This window comes from Takifugu flavidus, chromosome 10, assembly GCF_003711565.1.
Source record: "Takifugu flavidus isolate HTHZ2018 chromosome 10, ASM371156v2, whole genome shotgun sequence".
Taxonomy (NCBI): domain Eukaryota; kingdom Metazoa; phylum Chordata; class Actinopteri; order Tetraodontiformes; family Tetraodontidae; genus Takifugu; species Takifugu flavidus.
Genome location: NC_079529.1, coordinates 8,325,828 through 8,338,797, shown reverse-complemented (window position 1 = coordinate 8,338,797; position 12,970 = coordinate 8,325,828). Strand labels below are relative to the sequence as shown.

At 45.9% G+C, this 12,970-nt stretch overlaps 1 long non-coding RNA gene across 1 annotated transcript; it reads right to left on the bottom strand.

The window, feature by feature from the left end:
• Positions 1–7,049: 7,049 nt before the first annotated feature.
• On the bottom strand, positions 7,050–9,449 carry LOC130532516 (uncharacterized). The gene is made up of 2 exons (XR_008952349.1): positions 8,943–9,449; positions 7,050–7,847 (listed from the first exon to the last, which is right to left on the bottom strand). It is a non-coding gene; the product is annotated as an uncharacterized LOC130532516 (long non-coding RNA).
• Between the last annotated feature and the right edge of the window lie 3,521 nt (positions 9,450–12,970).

Genomic DNA, 12,970 nt, shown 5'->3' with positions numbered 1-12,970 from the left:
AATAAACAGACTTTCATAATTAAAAACGCATTGCAAAGCCCAGCACTCAAACTGTATTAAGGAGCAGATTACGCCTTCCCCCTGCAAAGTGAGGACATTTTTAGAAAATGAAGACATTTCTGCCGGTCCACGCAACTTCAACAGCCTGTTCAGACTTTGTTTTGACTCCAGATTTGAATCGGCTTGAGGCTGAGGTAAGGGTCAGGGTTCAGCATTTAGTTGTGATGGTTTCCTTTAAGGACAGGCACTGGGAATTATTGACTGTGAGCTTCCTCATGCATGTGTTTGTTCTCTTTAAAACTACAGCCAAATTATTCTTTTTTCCCCCTCAAAACCGCAGGCAGATGCCTTCATGTTTGTCTCCGTCTTCATTGTGTAGAGTGTTTTCAAATAGAGGAAGGCTGCCTGATATTTGTAGTTGATAATCAGTGGTTTGTGATGCCTAAAATCTGCCTAAACAAATCTTCCATTAATGTATGACCATCTTGGAATAAACAATTAAATAAATCTCCCTATAGTTTAGTTGCTACAGAAGAAATAGCCATCCAATTCTTCCTTTAGAGACCATCGGGTATTTGCACCTGGCTGCAGGTTCTGATGATCTCCCTGCAGGTTCTGATGATCTCCATGCAGGTTCTGATGATCTCCCTGCAGGTTCTGATGATCTCCTGCAGGTTCTGATGATCTCCCTGCAGGTTCTGATGATCTCCATGCCCACTCCCTCCCTGCGAGTGTGCCAGTATTTTCCACACCACCATGTTTAGTCAAAATAAGATCAACATTAACATTTAATTGACTTTATGAATAAACGTTGTGTTAAAGATCTGACGTGGGTTAACTGACCTTTACCATACAAGGTAATGGCTAATTTTAAACTCCTTTTCCTTGTCAAGCAGACCTGTTCAGCACCTGCAGGGCCTCCAACATTCCTTACATAGGTGGATGATTGACCATCAGGAGGACATTTTATGGCCTTAGTTTCAGACGGATGCATGTCATATTTTGACATATGGGCCTCAGTGGAATTTAAAAAGGACTGTCCTCTGCCTTTTCTTAAAATTACACCACCAGATCCTGAGGGTTGTTCCTCTTACTGGGCTCCACAGAGCTTGGTTATCAAAAGCAGAAAACTGGACGGAATCGGCCCTTTTAATCCTCGTGTGCTGAGCGAAGTAGCGGCTGCTGATTCATCAGAGCTCTGACTCCAGCTGAGGGACACACACATGAGGTCTGGATCCTACTCCAGTAACTCTCCACTGCCAGGAAGCTACTCCTGCCCAGCCTGTGCTTTGGCCTGAGTAGGGTGATTTGATCGAAAGGTGCGAGTTTGTATGATCCACGTGAACCTGCCGTCACGCGGGCTCGAACCGCAGGTTACATGTATCAAGATGGAGTTTTCTTGTCTCCATGGTGTCATCCTGTGGTGTAACATTAAACTAATACAGAAAAGGCAGGGGGTCAGCTATAAAAAAGGAGGAAGGACAGATTGTTAGTTGACATAAAAAAGAGCTCTTTGTAACAGAACTGGGGGAAGAGCTTCCAATAACAGACCCATGAAATGCAGAGTGACTATGAGAACCATGTGGGCAGAACTTAGCCTATGTGAGAGCATATGGATCCTGTGATTCTTCTGCCCTTAAATCAAAACAGCGTGCTCGCTCTATCTTCTCAGCTAAAGCTAAAAGTCCAAAATGTTTAATGGTAGCAAAGTAATGGCTAATTTTAGTTTGGTCAGTTTCTGACCGAGAAGGAAACAGATCCGGGCGGGTGAGACCAGGGGAAAGAAATCTGTGGTTAAAAAATGAAGAAAAAGGAGGAAGCTCAACTAGGTGACATATTTTCAGATCAAAATCTTTTCATCCTAATCACCATGTGGATCCACATGAATGGTCCATCATTCCCCTTTGCTACCATCAGCACAACAACATCTAATTATCCCTGAAAAACCCTGTCGCCAGTGGCTTAATGCCCCTGTGACTCATATCCTCATCCATCATGGATCTGTGACGTCGCTCACACGTCAGTGGCAGCGCCGGGGCCAATAAAGGTGTTACGGGGAAAAATCAAGGGTGAAAAAATCCGGATTAATATGAAGGGTGACCTGAAACCCTCGGCTCCACAGAGTTGGCCGAAGATTAGCACATGCAGCATCTGTTTAGGGACGTGAATCATCCACCGTCAGCACTCTGAGCGACGCCTCCACTAAATGATGATAATAAAGTCATTGCAATTCATTTGTGCCTTTAGAGTCTTCTGTCACATTTGATTTCTGGGAAACATTGTCATGACTTCTGGCCCCCTTCGGGCATCGCTGGTGTTGGTCTGGAACAGGGCTCTGCCAGTTCCACAGCACGATCTGGGATGCTGTGGTGGAGACAGACATTTGCCTGACATTTTCAGAGATAGAGACGGGGCGGTCTGTGATTTTCCACTGCTTGGCCGGTGCGATTCCCAACTCATCCTCTTGCCAGGTGTGGCCCTAAATCTACGCTGCTCCGCCCTGACTCCAGGCCTCGGCCGCCGAGGGCGATTCCCCCCGCATGGTGCCCCTTGTGATTCCAAATCTGCGTGAGGTGTTTGAAGTGTTGGGAAGTGCACTATTTGCATGCTTTGCCAGCAGCAGAACCCCTGAGCTTTTCAGGGTCAGAAGCTTTTAACAAATTTCCCTTTAGGGATCAATAAAGTAGTTTGATTCAGATTCTGACCCTGCAGCTGTCGGCTGTGAGGGAAAACAAGCTCGATGAGGACTGTAAAAGGATCCAAACAGGGTTCCTGGCTGTGTAACAGCAAGTGAGAGATGTTAAATGGTCTGTAGAGCCGAGAGGATCTGGCCAGTTGGTGCTAACATGCAGCACATGTATGCAGCACTGAGCGTTAAACAGGAAACGAGCACATCACACTGTAACATAAACAACTGCACTGGAAGCTTTCTGACATCAATTGCCTTGAAATCCTTTTGCTTTCCATTTGTTAAGTCTGAGATGCAACAATTTGCCCAGAGTTCATGGAAAAACATCAATTGTAATTAGGGTTTACATCAGTGCAGGGTGGAAGTTTTCCCTCACATGGGAGCCCAATTTATGGTCGACTCCTGAGGTTGAAATCACAGGGAGAGGGCACAGCTGTCGGTCTGGTTCAGACGGATGGGACAGGAACACACAGGAAGGTAGGCTCCTGCGGCTTCATTATAGCATTGTGTTGGACTGCTGCCTACACACTTGATCATACCCGGAAGATGAAGCTCCATTTTTGAACGCCGTGTGTGGGAAGGGCTGCCGGCCCACCGCTTTATAGGGCATGAAAAGACTCGCATGGCTCGTAACACATGTAAAATATACAGAAGATGCAACAGAATATGCAGGATAGCAAGAGCGGCGCAAGCTCGAGTTCGCGTGATATCGTCTTGGGGATGTTACAAAGGTTAAATGACAGGGTGCCCTTCTTTTATAAAGTTGATGCAGAAACCTTTCATGATGCAGAGCTCTGCGGTTTTCATTTATCCAACCTTCATAAGATGATGAGCCAATGATGACACACAGATGTATCGCCGCTGCATCTTTGGAGGGAAATAATACAGTGGACTGCAGGGGTGTGGCCAGCCGTGTGTAGCTCGGTGTCCACAGCAGTGCCACTGTGATTATGACTGACCTGGGTAAATATTTTTCATGGCGTAAGAAGCCCAACGGATGTATAATTACATCAGAACCGTGCCCCTTGAAGCCGGATCGCATGGGATCGACGAGGTCGCGTAAGGACACGTCTCATTCAACCCTACGTTCTTCCAGGCCACGCATATGGAAACACTATTTCAACTGGTATGGGATGCTGTGAAGCTGAAAACATCAACGAATTAGCAAATCTGTCTAGTTGCACTGCAGGGAGCGAACGGTAAAATGAAATATCAACTTTCTCCGGATGATGCGTATCCTGTGGGAGCGGCGAGACAATGCGATGAGTTGCAAGCCATCTGGTGAGTAACAGGGCTAGGCCAACAGATTGGGATATTTTGCTGCTTTTCAGTGGTGTGTCTGTCTGTTGCTTTGTTAGTTGTTTTTCAGATATCTGCACGCTCTGTGGCCGGAAGTATCTGTGTTAATTTGCAATCATGACAAATCTGGGAAAGGATGTCTGAAGCGCTGCATTTTTTCCTCACTACGTTACCCACAATCCTTGGGTATTTTTACACACCTGCCAATCTGCTGGTAACACGGCGCTAATGTGGCCTACCATTATGCATCCAAAAACTCTCCAGAGGAAGGTAGGTGAGCGTATCTGAACTAAACGTGTGCCATTAAAAGAAGAAACCAACGTTTTTTCTATCTGGTCTGGTTACTTTTACACATCCTGTAATCGTTCGTTCTCTGAAGTATTCCTTCCACGACCAATGAATCAGAATGTTGGCTAGCAAGTTGTTAATGGATTGGAAAGGTCTGTTTAAACCGTCCCTCCCTGTGTTGAAAAATGGCAAATAAACAGGATTTGTGTTAAAAAGAAATAATCCCTATGGTATGGCCTACACATCATAGTCAGGAGAGGTACTACATCCGTGCACATTCCTTATCTACCCTAGCTAACAAATACACACCCAGTTTGTGTTTTTTTTCTTAAGCATTTATAATCAGTTACCTGGAAGAGGATCAAAATATTCATTCTCATTTTTTTAACAGCTCTATGCAGGGATTCAGGAAATGTTACTGACAAATTTATGTGTAAATCCAATTTGGGGTTTCTTTCACTGTTATTGTCTAAATAACATTAAAAAGCCCAACTCTAAAAGTAACTGAACATCAGACCAATTCTTTTATCAGTGCTTTTAAATATGTCTGGACTTAGTTAGGCCAACACTTGGACAGAACTAATAATTTACTCCTGATTCTGTTTGGATGGTCTGCGAATTGTTTCTGAAATGTTTTTAACCATAATGTATCCTCAGGTTTTGTTTCTCTTACGGGAACAACATGAGCCGCCATAAACGCCAAAGGAGAGAAGAGGAGTCAAAGCTTGTAAAGCCTTATTTTTGGCAACCAAAGGAATAATTTATTGGAAAATGTTGTGGAGCCACGCTTGTTCACTGTAGTTACAAAGCAACAACTCTTCAATATGGTCCTGGAAATGTGCGCAGTGTATGGATATTGGCCGTGTTTGTATTTATATTTCAGTCTGCTCGCTCTCGAGTCAACAAGCACTAGCACAAAGTGCACATTTACCTTCATTAGAACGTCACACGCCATGAGCTTCAAATAATGGAAACGGCCATAGATGGTAAAAGGGAATGTCACCCGTTGGGTTTGAAGACAATCCTGTTTTATGTCTGTGAGTTTGGCATTTTGGCATAAATGTCTTTTTGGAGCCAGAGGTGACCATATTTGGGCTGCTGGGATGAGCGCTTGGACGGTTACAGCACATCTCTGTCCTCACTGGCAGGTCACTTTGGTTGCAGATCCTCAGATTGGAGGTAGCAGCGCTCTGCCTTTAATGGAATCTGTCCCGCCACGCGTTTAATTAGCGTTAAAGGCAGAAGGCTCCCACAACTGCAGCTCTCTGCCGTGTTTCTGGGTCCGTTGCCATTTTTCTAAATATTTGTCTTGGGTGAAGGTCGGCTCGGCAGCAGGGGTCGCGAAGAGTGAGGGTGTGTGTGTTGAGAGTGGTTTTCTTTGAACGGAGATCAGAGTGGTTCTGCCCTGATTACCAGCATGTTTACACCTACACATCTGGACGATCCCGCCCATGTGCAGGGGAAGCTGGAGGGATCATGTCATCAGAGCCAGAGTCAGTTTGACTATATGAACTCGAGATAGTGTCTGCACCCAAAAACCTTTGCCGAATCCCTCTGAGCAAGAAGAAATGTGGGCTTGGGGGTCATCTGGAGAACTTCTGCACAGATGTGTTGGTGCACACAATGTCACCACAATCCCAGTAGTAATCCCATTTACCCCAGTAATCAATGACACAGGCATGAATTTTAAGATTTACTCTGGAATACAAACCCCAGAGACTCAGAGGAACTCTAAGATGCAGCAACAGAGGTGGAATCTGTGTATTCCAAACTTTATTAGCCACTTTATTTGTCTTGGGCAGTATCTGCAGAGAGGAATGACAGAATATCCCCATATCCAGCGGTGCAACGCCTGTGGCATCACACCTCAGAGGACTGGAGCCTGGAACAGCTGCCAGAGATGTTGAAACTTTTATTTCACGGTAAAAAATAAATACTTTTAGTGTATCTCAGCAGAAGCTGATAAATGTGTAGTCAATATGAACGGACCTGTTGGAGTTATCTCAGCGGAGAACTGTAATACATCGGCAGCAGCTCCCACAAACCCAAACCCCCCATCAGTACTAAAACCTGCCTTCGTCTTATCAACAGTCCTACAGGGAGACTAAAACAGTCTGTTGCCAAAATGTCCATTATTATGTCTTAAATCACTCTTGGAAGCAGTGACAGGCGGGGACAAACACTTGTCTTCATTACAAGAAGCTTCATTATTCACCATTTCTCATTATTTATGCAGCCAACGTGCCAGAAACATTTGTTTACACTAAATCCTCACCGAGCGCGTCGCAACTATTCAGGACGTGTAAAATCCGCTCTTCCACGGGGGAAAATAAACCAGTATTTCGACCTCTTTTACGGTAGCTGTGTTTGGACTGGACAATCCAAATAAGAGGCTCCTCGCTGAGACAGAACCGTGAAGACCCCGCCTGCTGCGGGGGGACATTGTTTCCTCCATTGTTCTCCCTGGTGACTTAAATTAAGAGAGTCCCCAAACCCGCACGGCTCTAAATATGTATTTGTGCCGTGCTAATTAGAGACTGTCTGTCAGGCCGGCACTGAGCCCGGAACAAGGAACGGCTAAATATACCCAAACACACACACAAAAAAAGTAGAACTTCTAAATGGAAGATTATAAACATTTAGTTCGAAAGTTAGGAGAATTCACGAATGTTACTGAAAAGATGACTTTTGTTGGGAGGGAGGTTTAATGTTATCACATTAGACTTGATTGGTGATTATATTGTTGCCACCTGAAGTCTTAAAGCAGGCTCAATTTGACTCTAATCTCTTTTTATTGTAATTGATTTATTTTAACCCCTAAGCATTTGACAAAATAGACATTCCGCTGTCCTAAACCAGTACTCCCATCAAAACTAGAGTTTTGCACTTTATCTGCTCCTTGCTAACTGATCCCATCTGCAAAATCTAAAGTTAAAAATGTAGCCGAACGAAGTATTGCAATTGTTTTTACAGTGGACCGGTGTCTATAAATCTCTTTCCCTGACAGGAGCTCTAACACGTACGCGGTCATGCAGATGTGAGGTCCTACAAACACGCTTTAAGTGACACCTACGTGCAGAGCAGGAATGGAACATGCAACAACAGCTTCAGACGGCCGAGGCAACGCTCCTGACACCAGATATGAAAGACGTAGGGGCTCGTCTCCGACACAATCCTGCTCTGTCCTGATGGGCTGCAGCCGCAGGGCCATAATCTCTTTTATTCCCCCTGGGGCGACCTCTCTCTTCCCCTGGTCGCTTATTCCCCGTCCCTTCTCGGGTCCTGCTTGCGGCTCTTCGGCTTCAGCTCAGTGCTCCGACTCAGCGCCCGTGAAGGTAAAATGTTTTTACTGTTCGCGTGCTTCCCTCTCGCTGACCTCCAGTTGCTCCGCTCTTCCCTCCCTGCAGAATCGCGTTCCTTGAGATCCTTCAGCACCGCTGCTTGACGGCACATCTGACACATCTGGAAAGCAGGAGCGGATTAAATCCCCCCGTGTCTATAAGTGTATCTGAAAAATGAGCGTGGAGGGCTGAAGCCATGCCACAAACCCTCGCTGGCATGCTGGAAACATCTGCCCCGAAAGAAAAAAGAAAAAAAGGGTTGTGAAGATGTCATTGGCAGAATTTGCCAACATCATTAACGGAGGATAACAGAAAAAGCAGAAGGGTGAGTTTTTCAGAATGAGCTGGCTGGTTCTGTTGTTTCCCTCTTAGATAAAGTCAGAGGTGATTAACAGCATATTCCAAAATATCTGCCTGAGGAGCCTTTTCTTTTAGTTTATCAGTTCCAGGAATAATAAGACTAAAAAAAAGAGATCCAGATTAATCTGCAAAAATAAATCTTCATTCTGCTGAAATCAAAAAGCAATGGTTTACACACTGGATCTGGAGGAGATCTACAGATGGACAGGCTTGGATGGAGATGAAGGTGAAGGCTCCGGCTGATCAAACACATCCGTAATCTTTCCCTTACCTACCAGCCTCTCCTGAGGCCAGCAGCAGAACAGAGTCGGCACCAGCCAGTGCCGAAAAAAACAACCCGGGGAAGTCAGGCGATCCACTTAAAAAGGTACGGAATTGGATATTAGGACCATAAAGTGAATTCTATATTTGCTCAGTATCATCTGTGTGTAGTAACGACCCCGCACGCTCCAAAACTGAAGCTCCGAAATGACATTAGAGGAATCCACATTGCTAACTGACAATAAGATGAGCGCTAAGGGACGACCTAGCTTTGGACCGCTAGAGTTACGACCTGAAATACGGTGACTCCGTCTGGCTTCCGTCGCTGTTGCTGTCTTTGGATGCTTGTATGTGGCGGTTCTGTGACAACTAAATCCCTTGCTATTAATAACGATGCCACAAAAAAGCCCCGCTGTTCCCTCTTCAATATTTTCGGGTTCTGCAAAACCCAAATGTGAGCTGGAACATCACAAATCGACCGCTCCTGCAATAGTTCTGCTTGGACAGATGGAACGCATTTACGTTATATTAACTTTCAGTCAATGATGCGTCGCTCGTGCCAAGCTGGAGGACAGAAACACTGCTCATGTTTAATCGGAAACAAAGCTTCATCCCTGACTGAAACGCTGTAAGCTTGACATGCAACATTCCTTCAATTAGGGTTTGGAAATTATTCCGCTGCCACACAAACTAGACCCACTTACGTCAGATGAGACTGAGCTGTCCCTGTGCGCCTGACAGGATGTCACTGTTGCACAAACGCCTCGTCGATCGGACAGCCAGGCGACAAAAAAAAACAGACCTCCGGTCAACCACGAGTGTTTTCACTTCCCGCCTCAGCAGCCGCTGGTCGGCTACAGGCGTCAGAACCAAACCCGGCCTCCCTTTTTCATCTTACGCAGGAACAGATTCCTCTTTACGCGCAAGCAAAATATCCTGCTTGTTTGGCACGCGGAGGAAACGTCGTCACGGTCGGACGGGCAGATGTGCACGTGTTTGGCGTTATCGCGCCCTTTTCGAGAGCTCTGTGTGAGCTCAAGGAGGCAGCGGACCGCAGCCTGGAAACCCAAACAGAATGTGCGGCGCAGTGAACTCTTCCAGTCTTGCGGCATCAGCGCGCTAATGTACAGTGCGCGCTTTGTGTGCGTGCGCGTCTGTGTACACTAGCGAAAGCGCCGCTCGAGAGTAAATGTTTGATGGGGTAATGAAGCCTCGGATAAACGGAACAAAAACAGCCACTGTTCTCCATCCGTCCCTTGTGATTCTAGCGGGCAAACAGGGAACTTTGTGTTTTTAAAGGCGGATGCATTTACGGCTGCGGTTGCAGTCGGCTGACAGGATGTAGACCTTGTCGGATTTGAATCGGGAGCACATTAAAATGTGTAATTTAGCGCCACGAATAGAAAAAGAGCGGAAGGAGTATTGGCAACAACCTCAGGAATTTCTGTGAGAAGTTCCACTCCTTCACCTGCTTGGCAAAAAAGACAAGTAATTAAAAGGTGAAACTCTTCAAACTGAGATTGGAGCTGCCGGGCTTAGAAATTAGACATTAGATCATTTCCCATATGCTAATGATGTTAGCGATGTGATTACAGGCTTATGTTTCTCCAACGTTGGTGATTTTTCCCTGGTGCCGCTTGCATCAGTGGTCAGCGTGCAGCTAGAACGCATAATAAACCTCGACGTTGGAATTAGTAAATCAAGATTTCCGTTGGCACGAGAGACGAAGGGTACGGTTTCACCATAACTCGATTGTTTTTGTGGTTTGCTGTATTCTAAGGATGGTGCGACGCTCTTTTAGATAATTCGGAATTTTAATACTTGGAATTTGTCTGACACGGTTGGTTTATGCAGAGAGTAGCTCTGATGAAACAGTTTGATGGTGCTGGTCTCTCTTCTCCACCTAGGGTCACCCCTCATTCTGCAAAGTTTGGGCTCCATCATACGAGGAGCCCATTATTACCAGCAGTTCAAAGCAGGCAGACTGCCCCCTGCTGCTGGCTATGGTAAAGCTAGTGAGCCAGCTAACGATGGTGCGGTTCCAGCTCTAGTCTGCATCACTGCAACGCATCACGCTTTCAAACTAGCAAACGCAGGCTTTAGTCATGGTCGACAGACTGCGCGGAGCATCCAGTAGGAACATAAAGACAGGCTGACATCATTGACTGCAACATTACCTCCAAAAACAACAGTCGAGGTCATGGGGAAAAGGGTTTTACATCAAATCGATTCAAGATGAGATACGCACATCCAGTCAGTCTGTCCTACCGTAATTGATGTAATCACCGGCGATCGGCCTCGACCTCGTGTGTTCTGTCGACATTACATAAAGCTTATTCTATTATTTCTCTTTTTCACAAGGAAATCCGTCATCATTTAAGGCAACGGAACAGTGAAAGTCTTCAAGTTTTAGTTAAATATTTATCTGGGAATTCATTCCTGTGCTGTAGCTGATCTGATTCACTCTTCCCCAAATGATTTATTAGCTGGCTATGCTGGGATTTTTTTTGATGGGGGGGTGTCCCCTGCAGGGCAAATAATTAGAGCAGCTGGGATGCTCAGGTAAAAATATTCATATGTATCTGAAATGTCAAAAACTCTGGCTGTCGTTCAAGGCATGACTCATTGGCAGCCCTCGCGGTGCTCTTATCAGCGGAAAGGAACGCGCTTCTCAGGTTCGGCTTTCTAATTCAATTATGAGAACAAGGTAAGAAAAGAGAGAACTTCTCCCTGTGTGGTGTCTGTCTGCCACACATCATTATTTTCCAATTTATCCCCGGGGAAGAAAATCACCCCGGCTGGTTCTATTAACTGTCAAAGTCCGAGAGATGACAGTTGGGAAAAATCGGAGAAATATGTGTCGGAATACTGGAGAACATGTCCTAACAACTACCAGAACGCCCGACAGGCCGCATCAGAGCCCGGCGGTCCTGTAAGCCCCACTCTTCTCTGCCTGTCTCGGAGCATCCTGTTGCCCCCCGCGGCTGTACGCCCTGACCTGCCACCCCTGCGTTTCGTGTAAATATAGGGCGTAATGACACCCTCGGAGAGCACGGATGCTATTATGGCCTTCCCACCGCGCAGAGGTCATCCGTACCACCGCGCCCAGAAGAGGGGAGACGCTGCTTTCACCCAGACCAAAATGACAGGCGTGATTTCATCCCTACATTTTTACAGAGGGTTAGCGGTGGCGAGGGCCTGGAGAATCCTCTCCGAGGGTTTTGAGCGGATCCACGCAGATCAGTGGCCTGTTTCAAACCGTCATTAGCATTTTTTTTCACGAGGGGTGAAGCGCCCGCACCTCTGCGGTCTCACCTCGGCTGAACATGGGTGGCTCAAAACTGCACAAAAGCAGCGAGACGTGTCACATTGGCGGGTGATGGAGCCCAGAATGCTGCTAATAAGGGATTATCAGAACCAGGGAGAGATCGTTAGGTCTGATTTGAGCCACTCCAAGAAAATGTCCCCCTTTAAATATTCCCTGATTGATCAGGTGACCTGCTCATTGTTGCCTTTGTACAGTTCCATTAGTTTTTATTCTTGACTTGAGTACAAAAGAGGATTTTCTTTCTCTTTGTCGGGTTCACACATCATGATCTCATTGCTTAACAAAACATGTTTCCAGATAATACTAAGAAACAGCCAAATTGTACTGGGCAATGTTCTCCATTTAATCTGAAGAGGTTCCAGATGGCTGAGTGACATGGAAATCATCAGGCTCTCTGGTGTCCAAATATGAATGTAGCCACGGGCACCATATCAAGTCGTCCGAGAGCCCATTTCCCGGTTTGTGCCACAGATTTCTGTTACTTTATTACTCACTCTTTGAAGTTCATCGTCCTCCGCAACACTCCTTATGGGTGAAGTTTAGCAGCAGATTCAAAGCAAAGCCCTTCAGGCGGGAGGCCATCTGGTCTAGCTAGGGTGTCTTATGTCTCCGCTGTAAACGTTTCATTAGCAACGTGATTATTGTTTCCCTACAGGCTTATAAGTGCACGAGGAGTAAAAAGTCCACAGGGCAAGGACGCTGCACGCAGCGAAGCTGAGCCACGGGAGCTGTCAGCGCCGTGGCAACGACGACTACCAGGCTGCACATTGCGAGTCTGAATTTATAGGAAAAGGAACAACGGCGTTATAGGTCGAGGGTTAAAAGTAGGAGCTTTCCGTCTTTTTATGCTTTCTGGTGGAAAACCTGTCAGGCCTCATTAAAAAGGTAGCTGCAGGGTTGAGTCAACATGAAAGACTAATAATAAAATCCTGCAGGTAAACGTTATATCAGCATTTCCCACAGAGCATTTCCATGATCCCGGAAGCACCTTTTATTCCTTATGGGTGGGATGCTGCATTTAATCCACACATCTCACCGCTACACAGCATTTATAATGGATAAAAAACGGGTGTCTGGGAATAAAATAATGAGGTCGAGGCTGGATTCTTTTAAATGTTGTGTTTGTGACATCTCCAGCGTCGTTGTTGCCAGTGAAAACCATTTCTGTCCAAGGTGTGGACTGGCCTAGGTTTTTGAGATAAAACAGATCGGATTTTTTCCTAACTGGTTTGGTGGTTTAGGTTGTTTAAAGCTAAAGAGCGATAGCTGAGAACTGGGTCCTGCGGTTGACAGCTGGACTGGGCTGCTAGTAAAACCTCTGGTTCCCATTGGTTTACGTAAACAGAATAGACTGAACCACAAGCAAAGACACACATTTCTAATTCTGGTTTGTTTTAAATTACA